This window comes from Cervus canadensis, chromosome 29, assembly GCF_019320065.1.
Source record: "Cervus canadensis isolate Bull #8, Minnesota chromosome 29, ASM1932006v1, whole genome shotgun sequence".
In the NCBI taxonomy this organism is placed as follows: domain Eukaryota; kingdom Metazoa; phylum Chordata; class Mammalia; order Artiodactyla; family Cervidae; genus Cervus; species Cervus canadensis.
The window spans coordinates 39,735,488-39,743,092 of record NC_057414.1 but is presented as its reverse complement, the minus strand read 5'-3'; positions in this window follow the sequence as shown (position 1 = coordinate 39,743,092).

The following is a 7,605-nucleotide window of genomic DNA, read 5'->3' as shown; positions in this document are numbered from 1 at the left end:
ATCTTTGCCTACAAGGGGCTCCTAATAGGTTGGTAAAATCAGGGGAGATTTGGCAGAAGTGGTTTCCTGGCATCTGGCAGTGTAGGCACCTGTGGAGTGAGAGGGCCACAGGTGAGTAAGACAGATACCCTGCCCTCTCAGCACTTGCAACCTCAAGGAGGGGACAGACAGGAAAACAGGTATGTGATTACATTACAGTGTGATCAGTGCTGAGATGGGGAGGGGCAGATGTCCTAGACTGGGTAAAATTGAGCTTCGTTTTACAAGGCAAATGAGAATGAGTCAACAAGGAAAGAAGCAGCAAGCCTGGTGTCAGGACTCGAATCTACAGACTCCAAGGGAACTGCAGGTGGCTGAGCGTGGCTGGCATGTAAGTTCAAGCGGGGTGATCTGGAGAGATGTGTTATTTCAGAAGCTGTGGTTGCAAGTGATGGAAAACTGAAATCAACCAGGCTCAGACAACCAAGGGAAGGTATTGGCTCACGTAACTAAAAAGTTCAGCAGTTCCGTGGCTTCAGGTGAAGTTGAAGTCACTGAGAAACCAGTTTTTCCCCATCTTTCCTGGTGCCCTCTTTTTTTTTTTTTTTTTTAATTAATTAATTTATTTTTTTCAGTGGGTTTTGTCATACATCTGGTGCACTCTTGACTCAGCTTCCTGGCCTTCGTCCATCTTAGTAACACGCTGTTTGGACCAGCTTAGGTCTCTAGTCTACTTCGGAACTAATCATGATACCCAGGGATGACACTGGGATGAGATCAACTCCACAGCACCACATGGATCCCCAAACGAGAAAGGCAAAGGGGGAAGGGATGTCAGGAGGCCCAGTTTTGAAGGAGATTATCAAAGGATATTGAAAAGCAGAGGGCTGACTTGAGTAGACTGGACTTGAGAAAGATTCCCCTGGCTGCTGAAGGGGGAATCTTCAGGGGGCCAAAATCTAGAGGGGACCAAAAGAGGAGGCAGGGAGGCCTGCTGGGAGGCTGTTTCATTCACGGAGTGAAAGGCAGTGGCCATGGGGGGAGACTGATGAAAATAGGAGACTGTTGGACTTGGAAGTGAAACAGAAGAAGGAGTCCAGGGCATCTTCCAAGTTTCTACTTTGGGGACTGGTGGGGAGAGGGGGCAGGCAGTGCAAACAGGTAGTTAGGAGATGGACATCTGAGACTTCCCTGGTGGTTCAGTGGCTAACATTCCTTCCTCTGAATGTGAGGGGCCCAGCTTCAATCCCAGGTCAGGGAACTAGATCCCCCAGGCTGCAGTGAAGATGGAAGATCTTGTGTCTGCAATTAAAGACCTGGCACAGCCAAATAAGTAAATAAAGAAAACTAAATATCTATATCTACATCTGTCTACCTATCTATCTATCTTACTGCTGGAGAAGACTCTTGAGAGTCCCTTGGACAGCAAGGAAAACAAGCCAGTCAATTCTAAAGGAAGTCAATCCTGAATATTCACTGGAAGGACTGATGCTGAAGCAAATCTCAATACTTTGGCTGATGAGACGAGCCAATGCATTAGAAAAGACCATGAGGATGGGAAAGACTGAAGACAGGAGGAGAAGAGGACGACAGAGGATGAGATGGTTGGATGGCATCACTGGCTCAATGGATATGAGTTTGAGCAAGCTCTGGGAGATAGTTAAGGACACAGAAGGCCTGCATGCAGCAGTCCATGGGGTCACAAATAGTCCAACATGACCTTGAGTGTCTGACAAACAACAAATCTATCTATTTTAAAGGTGGAAATCCATTTTGGACAGGTTGAACTTGTGGTGTCTAAGAGAAAACTGAGCACAAAAGTCCAGAAGGCAGCTGGTAGGGTATGGGGTCCAGAGCTAGGGGCAGAGGCCAAGGCTAGAGATGGAGGTTGCAGTGTCCACGGCCCAGGGGGTTAAGGGTGTGGCCTGGGACCAAATTCTCACCCACGAGGGTTTGGTGGCAGAGAGGATGGGAGTCAGCTGGGAGCTCATGTCCAGGAGCAGGGGTGACCCTCTCTGTCTGTCTGGCCCAGGGGCGGACTGAGTCCAGGCCCGTCAAAGGTCCTTTGGGTTTAGAGGTGACAGCCACTAGTGACCTTGGCAGGAGCAGTCTCCGTGGAATGGTTGAGGGGGCAGAACCCTGCGGCAGGCTGCAGATTGAGTGGGAGGTGAGGACAAGGATGGAGGGTGCAAACAGCCGTTTTTAGGAAGCCCAGCTTTTAAAAGAGAGAAAAGGCAGCAGTAGCTTTAGCTGAAAGTGAAAGTCGCTCAGTCATGTCCAGCTCTTTGTGACCCCATGGACTATACAGTCCAAGGAATTCTCCAGGCCAGAATACTGGAGTGGTAGCCTTTCCCTTCTCCAGGGGATCTTCCCAACCCAGGTATTGAATCCAGGTCCCCCGCATTGCAGGTGGATTCTTTACCAGCTGAGCCACAAGGGAAGCCCAGCTGAAAGGAGTAGCTAAAGGTGAACTTGGGATGAAGGGGTGATTGTGTGTTAGTGTGTTGGTGTACATGGGGGATGGGAGTATCTTGGGATGGAGGTGCCTTAGCCAGACTGATGTGCTGAAGGGTAAACAACTGGGAGGGAGGAGAGGTAAATGAGGATCAAACCAAGGCACTAGGTCCCGAGTACTCACAGGAGAGAGAGAGTGTGTGTTTGTGTGTGTCTGGGAGATGCAGAGCCTGGGAGGGAGGCTGGCTGTGAATGGGGAAGGCACATGGGCAACTGGAGGTCAGAGGGAAGGAGTGGAATCTTGGGGTGCAAGGGCAGGCCTTGGAGTGGCCTCTGGAATTCCCTCTGGAAGCTGGAGGCCAGGTCATGGGCTAACAGCCATGCAGCGACTGGGGTGGTGGAAGGGGAGCATGAACAGGGGAGGTTAGCGGGGGCAGGAGGGGTGCTCACAGCTAAGCCAGGAGCCCTGGATGGGCCATGTCAGAGCAGAGCCGGCCACCAGGAGCCAGCAGTTCCGAGGGACCGGCCAGGTAGGGGGTGTGCGAGTGAGTGGGCCAGGGTCTGCAGGGAGGATGGGGTATTCTGGGGTAGGGCTCACTCAGCAAGTAGTGAGCAGACCCGTTCAGCTGGATCAGATACACGCTGGAAAGGCCTTGAGTACTGGGTAGGAAGTTTCCACTTTGCCCAGAAGGCAATAGGGAACCATGGAAAGTTATTGAGTAAGAGTGGGGCCTGATCAAAGCAGTATCTGAGGCTCTTTCTCCAGCTATATTTCCATGGAGAGATCACATTGAAGGCAGGACTCTGGAACAGAAGAGCAGTGAGAGGGAGGCTATCAAGGGTCAAATGTCACAGAGGAAGAGCTTTTAGTTCAGAGCCCTAGGAATGCCACATAGCAATGGCCTTCAGCTGGTCCACAGAGCACGGACTGCCTCACGGAGCAGTGAGGGGCTTCTCTAGCTCTGCTGGGGGCTGCTCAAGAGGGGACCCTTGCTTCAGAAGGAGACCAGCATTGACGGAGATTTGACATGCCATCTGAGATGATGCTTGTTGGATCTTCCCAACAATCAGATGAGGTCAGAGTTACTGTTCCCTCTGAGAGATGGAGGACCTGAGGCTCAGAGAGGCCAAGCAACTCACCCTGGGCCACACAGCAAGCAAGAAGCAGAGCCAGGACTCACCCCGGGTCTGAGCTCCCTGACTGGCAGGGAGCTCCTGCACTTTCCCTGCGATTCCCCTCTCCTCTGCCCTTTCTCCAGGGGTTTCGGCTCCACCCCACTTTGTTCTGGGAGGTTCTGGGGGGCTATGGGCCAAGGGGAGGTCCTGGGGATTGGATAGAAAACTCAGTCGACCCTGGAGGATCTTAACCCCATGCACTTGTCCCCCGGAGAGTGGGCGTCTCAGGGGGCCGGTGTTCAGACTCCCTGGGAAGACATTTGTGGCCTGGCTGAGGTGGGCCCCCTTGGTCCATGCTGTCACCGCCAGAGGGCGCCAGCTGTGGCCCAGGTGAGGGCGAGGGGAGGAGGTTCCTTTCCTGGCTTCCAGAGGAACAGAGTTGGCTCCCAGGTCTGGAAGCTGCCCCCTCGTGGGTCCAGGGAGGCCCCGTCGCCTGGTCTCTCTGCTCAGGTCTCTTTGACCTTCCACCCTCGTTCCTGCTCTGCTCGGAGGGAGTCAGATTTCCTTGGCGTGGGTGTCAGGAAGCCTGGGGTCTCTGCTTGCTGACCTCCGGACCTGCTCCTGCTTCAGTGAGCCGCTCACAGGTGCGCGGGCCTGGTCTCCTTTCCCTGCCCTCCTCACGTGGCCACAGTGCCCGAGGTGATGCCAAGCACCGGATCGTCACCTGTCACCTCGCAGTCTCTTCACAACCCCGGGAGGGAGTGTGGGCCTGTTCAGGGGGTTACTACCAGGACCCAGAGAGGAGGAGGGCGGTACCTGGGCCACACATCCTGCCAGTGGGCCTGGGGGGGCGGGCGGGGGGGGGGGCCCTGGGAGGGAGGGAGGAACCAAGGTCCTGTCTGGGCAGGTTGAGGGGATGGGGGCCCCGAAGGGAGGCCCCCTGGCCCTCCCACGCTCCTTTAGCGCTATAGCCCACCTTCTCCATTTCCCCAGCTTCATCTCCCCCGGCCTCCACTCTCCCAGCCGCTCAGCCAGGTTTTTCCTGAGATCTTGCCACCCTCCCTCCCCCACCCAAGGGCCCGCCCGCCTGCCACCCTCCCCAAGCTGAGCCCCTTGGCTGTGGCCACCGAGGGCCTGGCCAGGGTCCCAGGCACCACGCCGCAGCGGCCAGGCTGGCCTGGCCAGAGCTCAGGACAGTCCCAGTCTGTCTGGCAGGGCTACGGGTTCAGGATTGGCTGGAGCCGCCCCCGCCTTTGGGAGGAGGGAGAGGGGAGGCTGATGGCTTGTTCAAGGTCACCCTCCTTTTCTCTCCCAGCATCCCCGCTTCGACCTTTGTCCCCTCTGCCTCAACTCGAGGAGGAGGGAGGGGGTGAGATGCCTAACACGCAGAGGACAGAGGAAAGTGAAGAGGAAGGATTTGGGAGCTTCTGGCACTTATTCAGCAAATATTGAGTGCCTACTATATACCAGGCGCCGAGAACACAGCAACGAACACAGGGGACCTAATCCCCGCCAGTGGCTCAGCAGGGAGACAGTGGAGAAATAAACAATCACACAAATATTGTAAACTTGTATCTCTAGCAGTGTGGCAAAGGCTCCGGCTTCTCTGGAGATCTCATGGGTGAGGAGCCTTATCTGGCCTGGGCGGGCAGTGGGAGGCTGCCTGCGGACACAGCCTGCGGCTTTAGTTTCGTGGAGGCCCCTGTGGGGGCTCTGGCAAGCCTCAGTTTCCTCAACTGGAAAACGCAGGAAATAAATGTGCCCGGATCAGATCACTGGGCTCCTGCCCAGCAGCCTGCAGGCCTCAAAAAGCAAGCACCCGCATCCTCCCTGAGGAAGGGCAAGGGGAGCTCCCCGGCGGGAGGGCGCTCCAGGAGACCGGCGGCCCTCACAAAGCTCCAAGGTGGCCTCAGGGAGCCGAGGGACCCCCGTGCTGAGCTCCCCCGGCCCCTCTGCCTAAGGCAGGAGAGGAGGGGCTGGTCCCTGGCTGCCTCCTTGCTCCCCCTCCCACACCCCTGTGTTCCAGGCCACGTGGCACCTCGGTGCTCTGGGAGAGGAGGATTCCTCACCTGGGGCTGGGGGAGCCAGGGAAAAGTGGGCGGCATGTGGGGTACCGCTGAGACCAGGTTGGGTTGGAGCGCCCGCTCTACTGCACCCTACAGCCCCAGGGCAGGGAGGGGGTGCTGTCTCTTTAAGAGCCTTCTGGCTGCTGGGAGCAGATGGCCAGGCCGCCCGGGCCCCTTGTCCTTTGTGTGGCTTTGCACAAAAGAGGGGGCCAGCTGGGGAGGGGTGGGGGGCGCCTGCAGCAGGTGGGAGGGTGGGGCCTTGCCCCTCCCCCTCCTAACCCTGCAAGGATTCCCCCTGGGGAGGTTTGCTCACTAGGAATGTATCTCTTCTCTGGACATGGTGGCCCCCACAGTCATCCCCAAATTCCTAGGATACCCTTCCCATGTGGTGTCCCACCTCCTAGGCAGAAGCCTCATCACACACCAGGGTCTGTGGACTCCCCCGCTCCTCTTCAACTCCAAGGCATAAACCTTCTCTCCCTGCCCCCACCTCCAGTGTAGAATCTTCTCTGGCCCTGAGCTCCAGGCTCCAGGGAGAAGTGAGAACACAGCTACCTCTTTATGGGGGGCAGGGTGCAAAGGATGGCAGGATGCTGGTGGCTGGGGGTACCTGGGGCAGACTGGGAGGAGGGAGGCCAGAATGAGCATGATGCTGAGGTCTGGGGGTGAGGTGAGATGCTGGGCCCTGGACCTTGAGTAGGAGTATGGAAAAGAGGCCAGGGGGAATTGGGGGACCCAGCCCAGGCCCTGCCTAATGGGGGGGCTGCTGTGGGCAAAATGGAAGACTCCATCATAGGAGAGAGCTGTGAGCAGCCCTGGCTGCCTGCCAGGCGGGAGGGGACAGAGATGAGAGGCTCCCTAAAGATTGGAGGTGCTGGGGGTGGGGTGGCACCCTGCCACTCAGGAGGGCTTAGGCTGAGGAGGTTCTTTTCATTTGTAGCCGACCTCACAGCTCAGACCTGCCCTTGGCCTATTCGTTCTCCTCTATCCAGACCTCCCCACCCTGGGGCTTGGTGCCCAACCCATGATTTAAGAGGAGGAAAAAGGCCCCAGCGCTCTGGCCGGAGGTGTGGCGGGCAACGTGGCCGCCGGCTGGGTGGCCCCAGTTGTGGCCCGACAGCACCGCAGCCGGGTGGGGTCGGGCCTGACTCTGCCCGGCCGCCCTCAGGAGCCCCCGGGACCTGGAGGCCCCGGCCGGGTCGTGGCCCGACCGCAGGACCCCGGCCGGCTGGCCGCAGGCAGCGTGTGGGGGCGGGGACCCCTGGCTGGGCCCGGGGTTGCTTCTAAATTTAGGAATCTGATTACAGAGTGGCCGAGGAAGGGAAGGGAAGGGAGAGGAGGGTGCGAGCGCCGGCTCGGCTCAGCCTGGGCACAGCGGGGTGTGCCCGGGCGGAGGTGCGTCTGGGAGTCCGGGGTTCGGGTGGGAGGGGCCACGGGCGGGAGGGGGCCTCGGCCTGTGTGCGCCGCAGCACGTGCCTGGGGCGGCGGGGACGGGCACCGGCGCGGCTCGCAGGCTCCGAGCCGCCGCCGCCGGTGTGTGTGCTGGCTCTTTGTGTGCCTGGCAGGGTGGCTGGGTCTGGCTTTGAAAGTCTCTGCCCACCCCCTCCCCCCTCTCCGTCTGTGCCGCGCTACCCGCTTCCCGGTCTGTCACTCTGCCCGTGCTCGTCCTGGGGGAGGGGGCTGCTGCTCCCAGCTGGGGTGACAGTGAACTCGGGGCGGGGGTGGGGGTGGGTCAGGGAGGACAGACCCCCAGCTTCCCTCCAATCTGCAGTCCAGGTCTTCCCCTGCACTTCCCACGCCCCATCCCGCAACCCCATGGGCCACTGTTTTGGGGTGCGCATTGCAGCCGTTAAAGGGAATTGAGGTGACCCCTGGGGACCCACAGATGCACACCAGAAGCCAGGCTCCTTGGCCCGGTAGCTCCTGGAGGAATTCAATCCTAGCCTGTCCGGCCTCCCATCCGCTCTGGCCCCCAAGGGCGCATGAAGTG